Here is a 19,525-nt window from a genome sequence, read left to right as displayed (position 1 = left end):
TCCGTGGTCCCCCACATTCTTTTCGTGTGGATATGTCGAAATTCGAGGTTCTAACTGAATACTCCACTTGTCGGTTAAACAATTTTTGTTCATACCACGTTGAAAATTATACATAATTATAATGTATAAGTTGACTGAATATAAATTAAACTCAAGAAAAGTTGTTTGCTAGCTGTAAATGGCTGATCCACCGGCGCGAAATACTCATATGCTCTCTATGACTTTGAACTTTCTGAAGAGCTTGTAAGTCAAGGCAAACAATCGATAAGTGTTATCGGTGCAGTACTGATTATTTTATCTGGAGCGCAAAATTACTTGTTAAGCTCTGTGGCCTATCTGTGCCTTTATCCAAAATTCTGAGTAATTCCTTTGCTCATTTTCACACACATTTGGTGATAATTCACTTTCCCCAAAATATAACTATGTTTACAGCTCCACTACCCACTTCTAAAAATGAAATCTACTATATTGGTCAGTATGATTATTTGATAGTACAGTAGCCACAGTGTTACACATTGTTATTTACTGACGAGGTAAATCTAAATTCCTTGTTTTATACTCGTGCAAATATTTCAATGCCAGAAATGAAAATATCAATACTGAGACAGTTCACATCTTCAGTGGTAATGTGGGCCCAAACTCTGGGACAAAACGAAATGTAAGACCATCTGATGGAATATTGGTATGCTAGCACGAATTACTAACTTTAGAGTTCCACGAACAATGGTCTGTCGTTCTCCCTGGGTGTAGCATTAGATGACTCTCAGCTGGGCACAAAATACTGTCGTGAAATTTACAAGCTTTTTATCTTCAGTTACCTATTAATAGTACCTCTTGTCTCGTACGGTACCTGAGCTCTTTTGTTGTACAAGGTATTCTTTACTTGCGCACGTCTACTACTTTCCTTCAGCTATCCTGAGCAGATAGGAAAAATCACTTCCACTCCATCTTCCGGAATTCTGGTATTAAGCAAATGGCTACCTTCTACTATTCTTCATTACTTTCGTCTTCGCTTATTCTTAAAAACCTTCTGTACTAAGTATCATATCCATTCCACTCAATTTGTCTGCATTACACTCAGCCAAATGAACCAACTGCAACAGATTCTCACTTTCCTTGCGATGGGGAATATCTCATTTGTCCAGCTGAATGAACCTATTTCACCACATACGGCGTAACTATGAACTGCACTGCAACCTAAGAAACGCTTTCTTAACTAATATTTCATTAGAAGCACAGATTGTCAGTGAACTGCAGTAGCCCTTTTCCTTACTACGTAATTTATTTGTTTAATTCATGCATATTATAAAAACGAATGAATGAGCGTTTGTACGTATGTATGTATGTATGTATGTACCACATCTCCTCCTAAACCACAGAACAGATTTCAACCAACCTTTGTGCCCACATCCCTTACTGTCAGGTAACAATCGCTATCTGGCTAAGAACCGCCTACTTACCATAGTTCAGGAGTAGATGTGACGTCATAAAGATGTGTGGAGCAACTGCCGCATTCTGCATGACGTTTAAATTTGTTACTTATTTGCTACTACTATTGGCAACATTTTTCAGACAGTATTCACATAAATGAAATCTATTCACAGTTGCGAATATAGGCAACTATCAGCTGAGTAATGGAATGACGACAATGAAAATGCGTGCCGGACCGGGACTCGAACCCGGATTTCCCGCTTATCGCGAGCGGTCGCCTTATCATTTGGCTACCCGAGCACGACTCACGACCAGACTCAACTTTCATATATCTTCAAGCATGTATCTATAACCTGCACTCTTACATCTATTATGTACACTATGCGATCAAAAGTATCCGGACACTCCCAAAAAAATCCAGTTTTCGTATTAAGTTCACTGTGCTGCCACCTACTTACAGGTACTGAGTATCAGCGACCTCAGTAGTCATCAGACGACGCGAGAGGGGAATGGGGCGCTCCGCGGAACTCACGAAGGTGGTCAGGTGATTGGATGTCACGTGCGTCATATGTATGCACGGGAGATTTCCGCACCCCTAAACATCCCTAGGTCCGCTGTTTCCGATGTGATAGTGAAGTGGAAACGTGAAGAGACATGTGCAGCATAAAAGCGTACAGGCCGACACCATCTGTTGACTGACAGATACCGTCGACAGTTGAAGAGGCTCGTAATGTGTAATAGGCAGACATCTAGCCAGACCATCACACAGGAATTCCGAACTGCATCAGGATCCACTGTCAGGCAGGAGGTGAGAAAACTTGGATTTCATGGTCGAGCGGCTGCGCATAAGCCACACATCACGCCGGTAAATGCCAAACGACGCCTCGTTTGGTGTAAGGAGCATAAACATTCGACAACTGGACAGTGGAAAAACGTTTTGTGGAGTGACGAATCACGGTATACAATGTGGCGATCCGATGGTAGGGTGTGGGTGTGGCGAATGCCCGGTGAACGTCATCTGCCAACGTGTGTAGTGCCAATAGTAAAATGCGGAGGCGGTTGTGTTATGATGTGGTCGTGTTTCTCACGGAGGGGACTTTCACACCTTGTTGTTTTGCGTGGCACTATCACAGCACAGGCCCACATTAATGTTTTAAGCACCTTCTTGCTTCCCACTGTTGAAGAGCAATTCGGGAATGACGATTGTATCTTTTAACACGAACGAGCACGTGTTCATAATGCACCGTCTGTGGCGGAGTGGTTACACGACAGTAACATCTCTGCAATGGACTGGTCTGCACAGAGAACTGACATGAATCGCATAGAAAACCTCTGGGATGTTTTGGGACGCCGATTTCGTGTTAGGTCTCACCGGCCGACATCGATACCTCTCCTCAGTGCAACACTCCGTGAAGAATGGGCTGCCATTCACCAAGAAACCTTCCAGCACCAGACTGAACGTATGCCTGCGAGAGTGGAAGCTGTTATCAAGGCTAAGGGTGGACCAACACCATACTGAATTCCAGCATTACCGATGGAGGTCACCACGAAGTTTTAAGTCATTTTCAGCCAGGTGTCCGGATACTTCTCATCACATAGTGGATATTCCCGTAGCGGGGGAGACATTTTACTTGGAAGTCGCTTGCCGGTGTCGGAGGGTAACTATGAGATTGCAGCGCCTTTGTTACTCCGAATTACGATGAAATGTTCCGTTGGGCATGCATGCGGCTACAACTGTCCATTGTGCAACTGATGGTTATCCATACTCTCAACTGCGAATGCATTTCATGTGTTTCACGACAGCTGTAGTCGCCGCACAGCCTGTGCTTTCGGACATGCAACCATGTCCGAAGGAATATTGCACCGTAATTGGTAATAACATAGGCACTGAAATACCGAAGTATCCAGATATATCGCTGAATGCATCTACAAAGTTTTATCATTCTACGACACACAGGTCAGGAGATATGACTTCATAAACGCTCAGATGCGTGAAAAAAATGCCGTATGATCCATCAAGTTTTAAGACATTCATTCTTCACTGCTGAGACAGTTCTACAGCTGAGTCAACTTAAGGATCTCTCTGACACCTGCCAACGCTTTTGATAGCTTTCAATTGCTCATCGCGAACGCCTGTAGGCGAAAGCAATAGCTGTCTGTACAGCTATGAAGAGCCGTTGCCACAGACTTGTTTACAAAAACGCGTCTTAGACAGGCGAAGAAGCTGTACTTATGTATCTGTACATTATGAGTACCTTTTTCGTATGACATGATTTCGGAAGTATTTTCATGAGTACATGGAAATTAAATTTTTTTTGATACTACACTACAAACACACTTCATTTTTTGTTTCCATTTCCAACAGAAAATTGGCAGAATGACCAGCAATGCCGGGATTGCAGCAAGTTGGCGAATAAAAAGAAAAAGCCCCACTTGATCCAAGGTCTTTGTTTAGAGTGTCGGAATGCACGGAAATAGCGAATCAGGAAGCCAAGAATGTAATTCAGAGCAAAAGTGTGCCCATGTAGTCATCATGTGGTTCCAATTCTTAGTCTACATTTCAGTGCTGCAAATCAGAGACTTAGGCTAAAATGTCTCTGAGCACTATGGGACTCAATATCTGAGATCATCAGTCCCCTAGAACTTAGACCAACTTAAACCTAACTAACCTAAAGACATCACACACATCCATGCCCGAGGTAGGATTCAAACCTGCGACCGTAGCGGTCGCGCGGTTCCAGACTGAAGCGCCTAGAGACTTAGGCACTCTTCAGAATGTGGCAAAACTGCTCTAGTCAAAAGCCGTCGTATTCGTCAGTTTGTAAATTGTCGTGAGCTGATTGTCCCCTGAAATCGGCATCAAATGTATTAAACACAAAAAGGACAAAGAACTCTCCATGTACCATGGATCTCGCCGAGGTTGGGCGGCAACAGAACCATACCGTCGCTAAGTACGATTAACTATGATGCAACCACGTAAGCGAAGCGCATTGGTCTTTGATTCTGAGTCTGCATAAAGCGTCGGAGCCCTCCTCCTGTATCCGTGATGGCCGGAAGAACCAACCTGTACCTCTAGCTAAAGACTTCCCAGTTTCTTTACAAAATACTGAAAATTCTGCACATTATTTACCACGGTAGTCTGAATTAAAATCGCTCGACTGAATGATTTGCAGTCAGGAATCATACTTCGCTGCCTGGCCCAACGCTATGACTTCTGCAAAACCTGCATCTGGTTCCAACGGTAATCATCAACGCAAGGTGATACACAGACGATTGTTACAAACCATTTCCGAGTGAATCGCTTATTGCGCCTTTGTTTATTCCGCCTGCGTCTAGCGCCGCAAATTATGCTGCTGACAGTTCCTCACATAGGATTTCTTACTATCTTTCTTACTTCACTGCCGTTTGCAATTTGCCATGCAGTAATAAGGATCAAGGTTTCGGATAACGTGTCTCGCCTGTAGCGTTCCTACTAGTTTATACTACGCCTAAGCTTCTGGCCCAACGGTGACGGTTTACTGTTGTACGCTGAGAACTTCGCACCTAACAGCTGTTTGCTTGAAGGCGGCATTTGAGGAATCGATCATGTGTGTTATTGTTTCACGTGTGTATTCTGTGATAGTCTAGCACTGACAAGTAAATCCATTGGAACAGAAACAAAATATTAGAAACACAAAGTTTACCATGTGACCTACATGTAATACGTAGTCAGTTATTCGGGAAGTAGTACATTAAAGAGGGTCAGTTTCGCAAATGCACAGTAGCGCCGTTGTCTTTTGAACAGCGAAAAAATATTGCCACAAATTATTATTGTTATGCTGTCTGAAGTGCCTCAGATATCAGAATAGATTTGCTGGTACAACTGGGAAATACTTCGGACTACCTGTTAAACGTTCTCTGGACGGGAAGGGGCATTTTTTGCTCATAGCTCTATAAAATGACAACTGATCTCTACCGCAAAACTATATAAACCACTCAAATGAATCTACACTTGTCATAAAAAATTATTTTGACAACGAACATTATTACGAAGATATTCCCAAGTGCTGCTATGCTTTTCTACCAAAATCGCCTCGTTATATAGCCAACAACTCCTTTTCAGCGATTACAGGCCCTACAGACCACGGTTGCATCAGCGATTTGCTCCCTTCTTCCTGTATCTCTCGCTGTCTCTCTCCACCCTACAGCAATTCCTAACACTGCTACGTTCTCCTCTGTGTCATCTTTCCGCCGTGTCCGAGGTTGGCCCAGTGGTCTTGTTGCTTGGAGAGTGCCCTCAAACACCTTCTTAGCAATTCTGTTTATTTCCATTATAGCCGCATGCCCAGCCCATTGCAATCTTATCTTTTAATTTCTGTACGATGCTGCGCCACTTCACCAACTGATAAATTTCAGTGTTCTTTCGAACACTCTGCAGGTCTTTCTCCAACACAGGTCGCCAGATTTTTCTCATCACTTTTTTCTTTCGAAAACGTTTAAGGATATGTGAACGTAAATGCGTCTGCAACGCCATGTTTGTTAGTGGGAATCTGTTTCAAGAATTGGTTGTCCTGTAGACTCAGGATTGTACTGGAGCGGACCCGAAATGAGTAAGCCTTCTGGGATTTTTTATTTCTGTAATAGACTAATAATGGATTTCGTGAACATTCTGATAAAGATTAATGTCCTATGAGCATATTCTAAATTCGTGTATAATAAATTTCTTTCAGACAGAGCACCTTCTGTTCACAGATCGGTACGGATTTAAAAGCACAGCTCGTGTGAAAATCGGCTTGTCTTTTTCTCACACTGTATCCTGCAAACTACTGGATGAGGGGCATCCGGCAGATTCCATATTGGTTGATTTCCAGAAAGCGTTTGACACGGTCCCACCCTGCATACTTAACGAAGGTACGTGCATAACGAATTGGTTTCTAGATATGTCAGTGGCTCTAAGAATTCTTAGGTACTCGAACCCAATACACTGTCCACGACGCCTAGTGTTCATCAGAGACTAGGGCGTCAACAGGGAAGGCCGTTTTGCTCTGTTTGCAGAAATGATCTGACAGAGTGGGGAGAAATCTGCGATTAGTTGCTGATGAAGCTGTAGTATACCGAAGATGTCTGATTGACTGGAAGGATACAGGATGACTCAGAACTTATGTTTGATGTGGAGGATGGTAGATAGCTCTAAATGTATGTAGATGTGATTTACTGAAGATGAATGGAGAAAAAAATCCTGTAATTTTCCTGTTTGACACAGTCACGTCCGTTATACATCTGGACGTGACGTTGCAATGCGATGGGGTATGGACCAAGCACGTACGGTCGGTAGTAGGGAAGGCAAATGGTAGAAATCGGTTCACTGGGGGACTTTGTATCTTAACTGTAAAGGAGACAGCGTATAAAAAGCTAGAACGGTTCGTCTTAAGTGCCGCTGGAGTCTTCAGGATCCCCGCCAGTTCGGAGTAATGGAAGACATAACTCGTGTGTATTAATGAGGTCCTTCTTGAACTCAAATGAGAATTCCTGGAGGGAAGAGGACGTTCTTTTCGCGAAACACTACTGAGAAAGTTTTAAGAAGCGGCCTTTGGAGCTGACTGCAGAATAATTGCACTGCTACCAACATACTTCTCGTATAAGGGCAGCGAAGACAGGGTGAAATCAGGGCTCATACAGAGGTGTATGGACAACCATTCTTCCGTCGCTCCATTTGCGACTGTTACAGGAATAGAAATGTGCCGTGGCTACCCTCCGCCATGTACCATATGATGGCTTGCGGAGTGTGTGGAAGGTAGCTTAGAGTTTTAATATCCTTTCTACAAAGGAGGCGCAATACTAACACATCTTTTTCGAAGGCGTCCACCCGACAGCAATTCAAAAATACAAAGGGAGATATGGTATGGGGATCTGGTCTGCACCCTGTTCCTTTCAAATGCGAGTCCAATGCCTTCATCAGCTCACTTCGTCACCTCCCCTTATAAACAAAGTCTTCTGCCTCCCCAACTCACCCAAAGCATTGATGAGTGCCTCCTGCCGGGGAAGCAAAAAATCAGTGACGAGACTTTAACCCCAACGATGGCATTACATTGCTCTCTGACGCCATAGCAATTGGAAACACTTGCGTCCGTCGATAATCCATGTTTAAATTTATTATCATTTCCATTGTTTCTACAATGTTGTGAACGTAGCCAATTTTTTTAATTTTTTTGTCAGGATTTCACCATCTTTCGCATTTTTCCATATTGTACTAATTTTGTATTTACTACCACATCCAACTTCTCCTATACTCTCCCTAGCATATTCTAGTCTTTGCCTGCCGCTACACGTTTTCCGCTTTGCTGGTTCGTAAAGCGTCAAATTTATTTCTGAATACAGTGGCGGATGTTGCACAACCTGACCCTTCTTCAGGTAACGATCTTCCACAGACTCCTTACCTCACCCGTTCTTTTCAGCACTCCATTTCGTATTTCACTCTCTTCGACAGTACTGCACTTCAGGTTCTACCAGTTATTCGTTCTCTCTTGATGTCAGATAGTACACGTTTCACTTTCATCCCATGGTGTGCTTAGCAGACAAACGTTGAAATATCCCCTTAGAAAAATAAAGAATGACTGTGCTGGTAAACCTCTTACGTTATTTGATTTTCAAACAGCAGAGCAAAACTGAACGTACTCAGACAGTACTCTCTTTACTTATTCTGATCAACACTAAACTGACAAACAATATTTTTAGCGCAACGCGATCTGACTTTCAATAATCCCTACAAAAAATGGCCGACTAACAATAACCTATACCTTACGTGAATCACTGACCTCACAAAAATCTTCGTTACTCGAACTCTGCAATACAGCGAGCGCCAATACTGCCAGCTAAATAAAAGATTCTAACTACTGAAGGCACCAACTACTGATAGGCATAGTTAGCAAATGAAAGATTTTGATGGAGAACAAACAATGTATTTACCTTAATAGCGTTCAAAAGTCATAATATATATATCAGTTCATGACATCCAGTCTTACAAATCTCCTTTTCCTGACGGACACACGTCCAGATCGTCCGCTCTCAAAACTCTGTCATCTCTCTCCCCACATCAACCACTGCTGGCGGCTCACCTCTAACTGCGCAACGCTACGTGCTGTTCACATTCAACTGCCCAACACTACAATAGCAAATATTCCAACAATGCAAACCAGCCACAGACTGAACACAGCACAGTCAGTGATTTTCATACAGAGCGCTACGTGGCGTTACCAACATAAAAACCTAAACAGCCTATTTACAACGTTAGTGACCTATTTCCTTATTTCAATATCGATAGCATTTTTTGCTGAAGAGAACTTTGTTTGCCTATGCCACTCTACTCCCTGTATCTTCCTAGCTTTGGCCATTCTCCTTAATCTTGCTTTCGAAGTAGTAGAAATCGTTCACCTGTTCGTTCATTGCGTTGTCGAGAACTTTTATGGGATCAAGTTGTTATTCTGGGATCAAGTTGTTATTCTCTTTTCTGCTACTATTCATAATCATCTTTGCTTTGTTTGTAATAAGCTGTATTCTGTGCTACGTATAATGACAGTCCTTTCCTGGAAGTCTTCCTTACAAAATTATGTTCTGAAATAAGCTGGAATACGAGCCGTAACGTGGCAGTGCTTCGGGTCTCACTGACAGCACTCACTATCTCTGGTGTAAGAGTACGCAAGTACTCCCGTTTCCAAGCGAGTCTCGCTTATCTCTGTGTACAGTAATAGCCGCACGCTCTACAGTATGCTGAGTCAAATCAGACGACGTGGCAAGTGCAATGCTGTTGTCCAGGTTGGATATCATCGCCAGAATATCGTACTGATAACTGCCACGGAAACAGCAATAATACACTGCTCTCGAAAACTTAATCATGAAACAGATACACTAATGTAACACACTAAGCAGTCTGTGGAAACCAATGAAAGCTCGGGAGCATGTTGCCAATGTCTACCTGGAGCGCACAGAGATCCGAATCTCTCACGTCGTGAAGTCAGCGTGACCATAGCACCAAATGGGGATGGTCGCATAACGCGAGGCAGTTAAGAGATCGGGAAAATGCGGTGCGTATGAATCAGCAAGCAGGTACGGTGCGCTGTGGCGGTCTTCACAACAACATGGCCCAGAGGCATTTTGGGGACTTCAGACGGGAAAGAATCATCGGGAAATTGGGGGGAAAAGTGTGGCGAGTGTAGCCCAGGAGTTTGGTATTGCTCACAGCATTATTTCACGTGCGTGGGGGACGTTCCGAACCAAAACCACTGCTGCCCGAAGGAGAGGAGGTGGACTACCACGGTCAAATACAGTAGCAGATGACCGCTACATTGTACAACAGGCAAGAAGGACCCGTGTCCAACGGCGCAATCACATTTAACATGAACACAGAGCGCGTAATATATACAGGGTGTTACAATAAGGTACGGCCAAACTTTCAGGAAACATTCCTCTCACACAAATAAAGAAAAGATGTTATGTGGACATGTGTCCGGAAACGCTTAATTTCCATGTTAGCTCATTTCAGTTTCGTCAGTATGTACTGTACTTCCTCGATTCACCGCCAGTTGGCCCAATTGAAGAAAGGTAATGTTGACTTCGGTGCTTGTGTTGTCATGTGACTCATTGCTCTACAGTACTAGCATCAAGCACATCAGTACGTAGCATCAACAGGTTAGTGTTCATCACGAACGTGGTTTTGCAGTCAGTGCAATGTTTATAAATGCGGAGTTGGCAGATGCCCATTTGACGTATGGATTAGCACGGGGCAATAGCCGTGGCGCGGTACGTTTGTATCGAGACAGATTTCCAGAACGAAGGTGTCGCGACAGGAAGACGTTCGAAGCTATTGATCGGCGTCTTAGGGAGCACGGAACATTCCAGCCTATGACTCGCGACTGGCGAAGGCCTAGAACGACGAGAACACCTGCAATGAGCGGGGCAATTCTTCGTGCAGTTGACGATAACCCTAATGTCAGCGTCAGAGAAGTTGCTCCTGTACAAGGCAACGTTGACCACGTCACTGTATGGAGAGTGTTACTGGAGAACCAGTTCTTTCCGTACTATGTACAGCGTATGCAGGCACTATCAGCAGCTGATTGGCCTCCACGGGTACACTTCTGCGAATGGTTCATCCAACAATGTGGTCAATCCTCATTTCAGTGCAAGTGTTCTCTTTACAGATGAGGCTTCATTCCAACGTGATAAAATTGTAAATTTTCACAATCAACATGTGTGGGATGACGAGAATCCGCACGCAATTGTGCAATCACGTCATCACAGATTTTCTGTGAACGTTTGGGCAGGCATTGTTGGTGATGTCTTGATTGGGTCCCATGTTCTTCCACCTACGCTCAATGGAGCACGTTATAATGATTTCATACGGGATACTCAACCTGTGCTGCTAGAACATGTGCCCTTATAAGTACGACACAACATGTGGTTCATGCACGATGGAGATCGTGCACATTTCAGTCGAAGTGTTCGTACGCTTCTCAACAACAGATTCGGTGACCGATGGATTGGTAGAGGCGGACCAATTCCATGGCCTCCACGCTCTCCTGACCTCAACCCTCTTGACTTTCATTTATGGGGGCATTTGAAAGCTCTTGTCTACGCAACCCCGGTACCAAACGTAGAGACTCTTCGTGCTCGTATTGTGGACGGCTTTGATACAATACGCCATTCTCCAGGGCTGCATCAGCGCATCAGGGATTCCATGCGACGGAGGGTGGATGCATGTATCCTGCTAACGGAGGACATTTTGAACATTTCCAGTAAGAAAGTGAAGTCACGCTGGTACGTTCTGTTGCTGTGTGTTTCCATTCCATGATTAATGTGATTTGAAGACAAGTAATAAAATGAGCTCTAACATGGAAAGTAAGCGTTTCCGGACTCATGTCCACATAACATTTTCTTTCTTTGTGTGTGAGGAATGTTTCCTGAAAGTTTGGCCGTACCTTTTTGTAACACCCTGTATTCATCTCTTTCACCCCCCCCCCCCGCCCCCCACCTCCCCACAGTGTCAAGGCGACTGCCGACTGCATGGGTGCGGTCACTTTGCCCAACGACCAGTAACTTGTGTTCGATTGACATCCGCATATCGATGGCACAGTTTTAGAAGGTGCCAGGAGTATAGGGACTGGAGCAATGAAGAGTGGGGTCGCGTGCTTTCCTCGGATGAGAGCAGATTAAGTCTGATTTGTGACTGGATGTAGGCCTACCATCACATGGCGAGAGAAGGGAGCACTTAATGCACATACATTTAGTTACATCGTCGCGCATGATCATTTTGGTAGTCACGTGTTACAGTGTGGGGATGCATGACATTGCATGGGCATACTTACCTCAGTCACATAGTACACTCGTTGGCCAACTCTGTTTTGACACTGTATTCCTTCCCCTTTTCTGAGAGGTGCGTTCGGCCCCGCCTGAATTTCTGTAGCTGATAGCGCGTGACCGCATCCAACAACACTGGTTGAAGATCTTTTGGAACGAGAGGGTATTCGGCGAATGGACTGGACTAGCCTGCCCGTTCCCCCTACTTAAATCCTATCGAGCACGCGTGAGAAGCGCTGCAGAGACGTACTGCAGCTCTTCATGAACCAATGACCATCCAGCTCTTGACAATTGCGCTGGAGGAGGAATGTAACGCTCCAGCTCAAGATATTGGTTGGTTGGTTTGGGGAAGGAGACCAGACAGCGTGGTCATCGGTCTCATCGGAATAGGGAAGGATGGGGAAGGAAGTCGGCCGTGCCCTTTTAGAGGAACCATCCCGGCATTTGCCTGGAGTGATTTAGGGAAATCACGGAAAACCTAAATCAGGATGGCCGGACGCGGGACTGAACCGTCGTCCTTCCGAATGCGAGTCCAGTGTCTAACCACTGCGCCACCTCGCTCGGTAGCTCAAGATCTCCTCACCAATTTTGTGACCAACATGGGAGCACGTTGAAAAGCATAAACAGCTGTCCGTGTGTATCATACGCTCTATTAAGAACTGTGTCTCGCCTTTCGTGATGGTGGAGGTTGTGATGATGACGACGACGATGCTGCTGCTGCTGGTGGTGGTGGTGGTGGTGGTGGTGGTGGTGGTGGTTTGTGGGGCGCTCAACATTGTTGTCATTAGCGGCGGTGCTAGTTCCCAATCTGTCCCTTTCCAGTATCGCCACGTCTCAAATGATGAGATGACAGGACAACACAAACACCCAGACCCCGGGCGGAGAAAATCTCCGACACGGCCGGGAATCGAACCCGGTACCCCGAGATCCAGTGGCAGTAAGCATTTTGTGATGCCGAGAAACCGTCATAAGACGCGGCGACTTCAGCAGTTCTTGTCTTTGAATGAAAGTGTAATTTTTGATCGTCTCATTGCATATTTCTTTGATAGCTTCTTCACTTTACTGTTGCAGTTCTTTCTACGTTAGCTCCAAGTTTCATGGAACGACATTACTTGGCAGACACATCACGACAAAAATACTTTAATTCCTAAGTTTTGCATTGACTGACTGTTCCGTCGGTTCTTGGGAGAATATTTTATGCGTTGTGCATGAAAACACCACAACACTGGTGTAATATTCTACAATATTTATTATTTATTTCACAAACCGATTTTCGGCTGTTACGCCATCATCAGGTACGAAGATTATTTCTTATCTATTGTCAGCTGTCACACCATCACCAAGTACAGAGGTTATCTTTGTACTTGATAATGGTGTAGCAGCTGGAAACTTGTTTGTAAAATAAATAATGAATATTGTAAAATATTATACCAGTATTGTGTGTGTGCTTTCATTGATAATCCTAAGTTTTGCTCAACAGTGTACGTACATTAAAAATGTTATTCATCGGCAGCAAATAATTGACCAGTGTCACTGACTTTTTCCAACCTGTATGGTATAGTATTTGCACACCATGATGTTACCCGCGATTAGACAGACATTTATAAAAAGTGTTCAAGTTTGTATTTATTCAAATCTTCTATTAGTCGATCTCCTATCCCCCCCCCTCACACTCTCTCTCTCTCTCTCTCTCTCTCTCTCTCTCTCCCCCCCCCCCCTCTCTCTCTCACACACACACACACACACACACACACACACACAGCCCTTCTTCTTCTTCTTCTTCTTCTTCTTCTTCTTCTTCTTCCTCCTCCTCCTCCTCCTCCTCCTCCTCCTGTCGACGTTATTACTCCCACCATAAAAGGAGGATCATGGTGCTTACACACCACAGTATATTTTTTTCCAGATCTTAACTAAAATGTGTACCAAATTTGGCTCTAATCGTTTCCTTGGTTTCAGACGAGATTTTTGCCCATGGCTTTGCTAGCGTACGCACACGTTGAATACATTTCACATGTATTTTGACACATTTCAACTGTATCTCTAGCGAACTTCGCACTAGAGTTTCATTTTCACACTGCTCAATATTTATGACCCACCCCCTGAATTGTCCCGTACAATGATAGCATTTTGCAGGTCTATGTGCCTAATGTCTTAGAAATGTGGTGTGAACAGAGTTAGTAGTAAATAAGTAATAAAACGTCATGCTTCATGGGGCAGTTTTACTGCGTGAACAACGAAAATGTATTAAACGAATAGCTTTTTTCCTGTTATTTTGTGGAGGTTGTTAGCGAGGAAAAAGGGTCGTACAAGTTTGGAATTATTTGTTAAGTTTGTTGCAAGGCAGTGAATGCACCATTCTCAAATACCGGATGAAACAAGTATCGGTATTCGCAAGTCGTGGGCTGCAGTTCTTTTTGACCCCTACACCTTTTATACGTGTATACAAGATATCCTGTATGTTAATTCGAGGTATAAGCTATCTCCGTTCCAAAATTCATCCTAATCCATCCAGTCATTTCAGCGTGAAGTAACAAATTTTTCCTTAATTTACGTTAGCGCTTGCTCAACACACAAACTGAACGACACTGGAGATAGACTACAAGCATGTCTCACTCCCTTATCAACCACTGCTTTTTTCATACCTTTCAACTCTCTTAACTGCCATCTTTTTATTCAGAATTAAAGAATGTATTCCGGTCAAAAGCTCTGAGTCCACAGATCTTATGAACATAGGTTGATCTTCCTTTAATATACCTTCTAAGATAAGTAGTTGGGTCCGTACCGTCTCTTACGTTCCAACGTTTCCCAGGAATCCAAGCTTATCTTACCCGAGTTTCCATTCTTCTGTAAATAATTCGTGCCACTATTTACAGTTATCTTATGAAATTGATAGTTCGGTAATTTTCACACCCGTTAGCACCTGCTTTCTTTGGAATTGGGATTACACTGCATTGTGAGCTCAAGGATAAAAGTAACTTTCACATGGTGCTCTACTGTCAGCTGTTTCATACATCTATGAAAAAGAACATACGTATCAACTTCAACAGTATCGAACACAAGGTAACAAACGAATACGCAATGATATGAAGAGAAGTGACACTTTTATTCAAAGACAACAATAAACTGTAGTCTCCAGCATTTTATGATGGTTCCCCGAACATTATAATAACTAAGAAATCGTTCTTAATAATTTGTGTGATCACCACACACGGCCGTTCATGCACTGCAACGTGGCTTCCGGAATAATTATTTTGATGTAGAAAACGGGCCACTTCAGCGTAGTTATGCGTTTCATGCAGTAGACGTACTGACAAAATCAGTCTGCTGTCATTAATAAGAGCTTTCACTTTGCAAATGAAATTTTGTATGTTCAGATGACAGTGTAAGCAGCATTTAAAATTACTTCGGTGTGATGTTACATATCACAGAAATCGGTTAGATTCTGAGATGCATGTTGACATAACATGAAGCTCCTTACATTTCGAATGAAACCATGGTAATGAAGCTGTGCTTCTGAAGGTACGTTGTCGAAGCATAAACGTAGTAGATGGAATTTATTAAGTTTTACGTTCATTATCCCGGATTGCCGAGAACGGCCAGTACTGCTGCAAAGATGCTTTATGGAACTATTCTACCTGGTGAACTGGGAAATAGCTTGCAACGCGATTGACCACTGCTGGATGATCATTGGTGCATATGGAAGTGCTACAATACGTCTACTTAACGCGTCCGTCTCGTACTCGGTGGGATTTAAGTCAGGATAACGGGCACGTCACTTCATTCGCCGAATATCTTCTCGTTCCCTTAATTGATCCACCTGCCCTGTTCGATACAGTCGCATTGTCATCCATATAAATCAAGTCAAGGTCGAATGCACCCCTGAAAAGACCCACGGGAGATGAAGTACAGTGTCACAAAGTTGACCGTTGTGTGTACCTTCTTCGAAGACCTGAAGGTCACTACGCCCATGCAACTTCTGCCTCCCCACACACTAACGCCTGGACCACCAAAACTATCATCTTCGACAAAGCTGAACTTACCTCATAAGTAATGCTCCCAGGAACATTGTCAAACATGATCGTTCTGGTGGTCAAAGTGCTATGGCCTGGGGACATGCTGAATTACCATGCTGACCAAATCTCTCAGTGCGGTGCATCCACGGTCAACCTAAATTTGTGGCCAGCAATGGAGCTCGTCTCAGAGACTGCATTGTCGTCCTTAGTGATCTCACACACCCTATTAAAAACCACATCCCATCTTTTGGTATGTCCAGGGAACCATCATAACTCACGGCGATATAGTTTAATGACTATCTTTTCATATATGTTCGTCTCATTGCCTACTTCTTTCGGTCACTTTCTGCACTGTGCTGTATAAGTTCTCCCTATGTGTGGTCCAAATTCATCGAGATAAGTTAACTGGCAGTGACACGTCATGCGAAAGGTGCTTTCGTTATAAAAAAAATAAAAATAAAAAATTTGTCTGAAATCTTATGGGACTTAACTCGTAAGGTCATCAATCCCTAAGCTTACACACTACTTAACCTAAATTAGCCTAAGGACAAACACACACACCCATGCCCTAAGGAGGACTTGAACCTCCGCCGGGACCAGCCGCACAGTCAACGACTGCAGCGCCCAGACCGCTCGGCTAATCCCGCGCGGCCTGCTTACGTCTTTTAAGTTTTCTACACCAGTATTACATTCTTCAAGTAAGAGGGCATTTCGCCTGTCTTATACATGTTACTCAAAAGGAAGAATAGTTCCATAAAGCTTTTTTGCAGCAGTACTGGTCGTTCTCGACAAACCGAGATAATGAAATGAACGTAAAACTTGATAAATCACATCTACTATGTTCATACTTCGCCAACGTACCTTCAGAAGCACAGCTTCATCACCATGGTTCCAGCTGAAATGTAAGGAGCTTCATGTTATGTCAACACGCATCCGCGAATCTAGACGATTTCTGCGATATGTAATATCACAATGAGGTAATTTTTACATGCTGTTTACATTGACATCTGAACTTACAAAATTTCATTTGCGAAATGAAAGCTCTTATTAATGACAATAGACGGATTTTGTCATTACGTCTACTGCATTAAACATAACTAGGCTGAAGTGGCCTATTTTCTACATCTAAACACACATTCCGGAAGCTGGAAGGTGAGTGTCAAAGGGTACTTCGTGCATGCTGTTCCAGTCGTGAATAGTTCGAGGGAAGAAGGGTTGCCGATAAGCTTACGTGTGGGGTCTAATCTCTCTAGCTTTACCTTCACCTTCGTTTTGCGAGGTGTAAGTAGGAGGAAACTATTTCTTTATGTTTAGGAACGGACGCTCTCGGAACTTTAACAGTAAACCACACCGTCATCAAGGGCGCCGCCCTTGCAGCATCTACCAATACTGAGGATCTCCGTGACGCTTTCGTGCTTACTAAATGAACCTGTAACGAAACGCGCTGCTCTTCTTTTGGAGAAGTAACAGCGGAAAATGGCCCGATTCAAGAATAAACATCCGGGCTACGAGTAAATCATTGTCGTTGGTCTCTCGGGTGTTAGAAGAACAAGGGTTTTGTAACTAACACCAGTCGAAGGTGCTAAAGACTGCAAATCATTCCTCATTACTTGAATGCTGTAATTTATGATTGCAATTATCTGTCACCTTATTTATGTCATTTCATTGTAAGCTAACCATTTTTTGTTACTGTTTTCGTGGAATAACGAAAAAAGAAAAAACCTGACAGTGTTTATTGGTGACTCCTTAAATATTTCTTACAGGCCTTGTCTCTTATTTCGGCCATCGTAATAAAACTGTTCGAGAATTGTAATCTGTGTTATGGTATTGTAATCTATGTCACAGTAAAGAAATAAAAATAGCATACAAAATCTGACATACTCCTCCCGCCCCCCTCACCTCCCAAACGCACTGTTATTAGCGAAGTTTTATACAGCTCGTGCAAAGGGCTCCTTCCGAGAACAGGACTAATTTCAGCGAAACAGACAACTTTCGTCACAAGAAACAAATTTTCATATGGGTCAAATGCCTCTGAGCACTATGGGACTTAACTTCTGAGGTCATCAGTCCCCTAGAACTTAGAACTACATAAACCTAACTAGCCTAAGGACATCACACACATCGATGCCCGAGGCAGGATTCGAACTTGCGACCGCAGCGATCGCGCGGTTCCAGACTGAAGCGCCTAGAACCGCTCGTCCACAATGGCCGGCCAAAATTTCATACTCTCGATCAGAAAACGTTTAGATGTATTGTATCGTAATATTACTGTAAAGAATCTCTGTGCAGAGTTGTACGCCCATTCGACAGAATAGGTTAAATTTTGTGTTTCACTCGTAAACAGTTTCTTGAGCTGATGTTTGTTTACTGAGCTGGTGCACTGTTTACATTTCAACAGCTACATGTTAACAACGGATGCCTTCATAAATAATAAATGAATCTGCGTAAATGATAAATGCATTGTCCACAGACCAAAACAACGATATTGATTTCCGCCATATCAACAGTAAATCCCCGTACAATCACAACATCCCCCCTCCCCAGTGATTGTACACCATATGACCTAAGTCAGAATCAGGAATCACTTCTGTAAGCGTCATTGTAACTATGCACTTTTTTTGGACTGTCACCATATTGTGACTTCGTGGCTTCACTTTACACGATTCGTTCTAAAAATCAAACAGCCTGAAATTCACCAAGAGTTCTACAATCTTAAAGAAATTATACGTATGAATATAGCACCTCTTCGCATTTTAACTATATAAATACTCGTAGTATCAAGTAATGAATGCTCTGACACTAGTAACTCATCTGAAACGTTTTAAACAATACTCCTGTCACCTACACATACAGTGCTACTAGATTTAAACTAGTGTGTCTCACGCGGGGAAGTAGTAACACGAAAGTGACGTTAACGTCGGATTCATGGTAAACTATTCTTCGTCAGATACAGAAAGGCGGCAGTTTTCCTCCTTGCTGAAGCCGTTTGTTAATCACTTCTTTCTCCTTGCGAGCTGCTGCGCTGACGACCAAGACATAATGCACTTACCGTGACTATTGCAGATTTCCGCGATGTATTACACGTACTGCCACGGCCCGCTCTGACGCTGCACTGAATTAGGTTAGCCGGTTCACCGAGCCGCGCGCTACGCACCCGACAAGCGACGATCGCCGCCTGTGACGCAACAGCCCGCCGCGTCATCGCTACGTCACCGCCCGCTGGAGTCAGAACTCCGCGGCTGTATTTCCATCCTCATGCCGCCAGACGCGTCTGTGACGGAATACCCGTTACCTTCTGCATTCATAGCGCTGTGGCATTAGCCACTTTCTCGTATCATTTGTCTCGTGGAGCAAACAGTACCATTTGGCTAGAGAAGATAGCATTCAGATCTAAATGTATAGATCGAAAACCACCGCACTGTGTGTGGGGAAGGACACATGTTGTTCTACTTTCCTATTCTACTCACGAATGGCATTGAAGTGAAGGTAGTCAACTGCCCTGGTTTGATGCGACTCTCCACGCTACTCTATCCAGTGTGAGTCCCTTCATCTCAGAATAACTACTGCAACCACTATCTCTCTGAATCTGTTTACTGTATTCATTCCTTGGTCTCCCTCTACGATTTTTAACCCCACCCTCCACACTTTTCTCTAGTACTAAACTGCTGATCGCTTGCCGATCCCTTCTTTTAGTCAAGTTTTGTCACAATTTCTTTTCTCCCCAATTGTACTCAGTATCTCCTCACTAGTTT

The 19,525-nt window shown here is 43.6% G+C and overlaps 1 protein-coding gene across 1 annotated transcript in view; it reads right to left on the bottom strand.

The window, feature by feature from the left end:
* The window catches only part of LOC124545146 (alpha-tocopherol transfer protein-like), a 157,411-nt gene extending 138,478 nt beyond the window's left edge, over positions 1–18,933 (bottom strand). The window contains exon 1 of the mRNA XM_047123976.1: positions 18,823–18,933. The gene's annotated coding sequence lies outside the window, so the exon portion shown is untranslated. The remainder of the gene's footprint in view (positions 1–18,822) is intronic.
* Between the last annotated feature and the right edge of the window lie 592 nt (positions 18,934–19,525).

This window comes from Schistocerca americana, chromosome 8 (genome assembly GCF_021461395.2).
Source record: "Schistocerca americana isolate TAMUIC-IGC-003095 chromosome 8, iqSchAmer2.1, whole genome shotgun sequence".
Taxonomy (NCBI): domain Eukaryota; kingdom Metazoa; phylum Arthropoda; class Insecta; order Orthoptera; family Acrididae; genus Schistocerca; species Schistocerca americana.
Note: the sequence above shows the minus strand (reverse complement) of the source record. Positions and strands in the feature narration are given on the sequence as shown.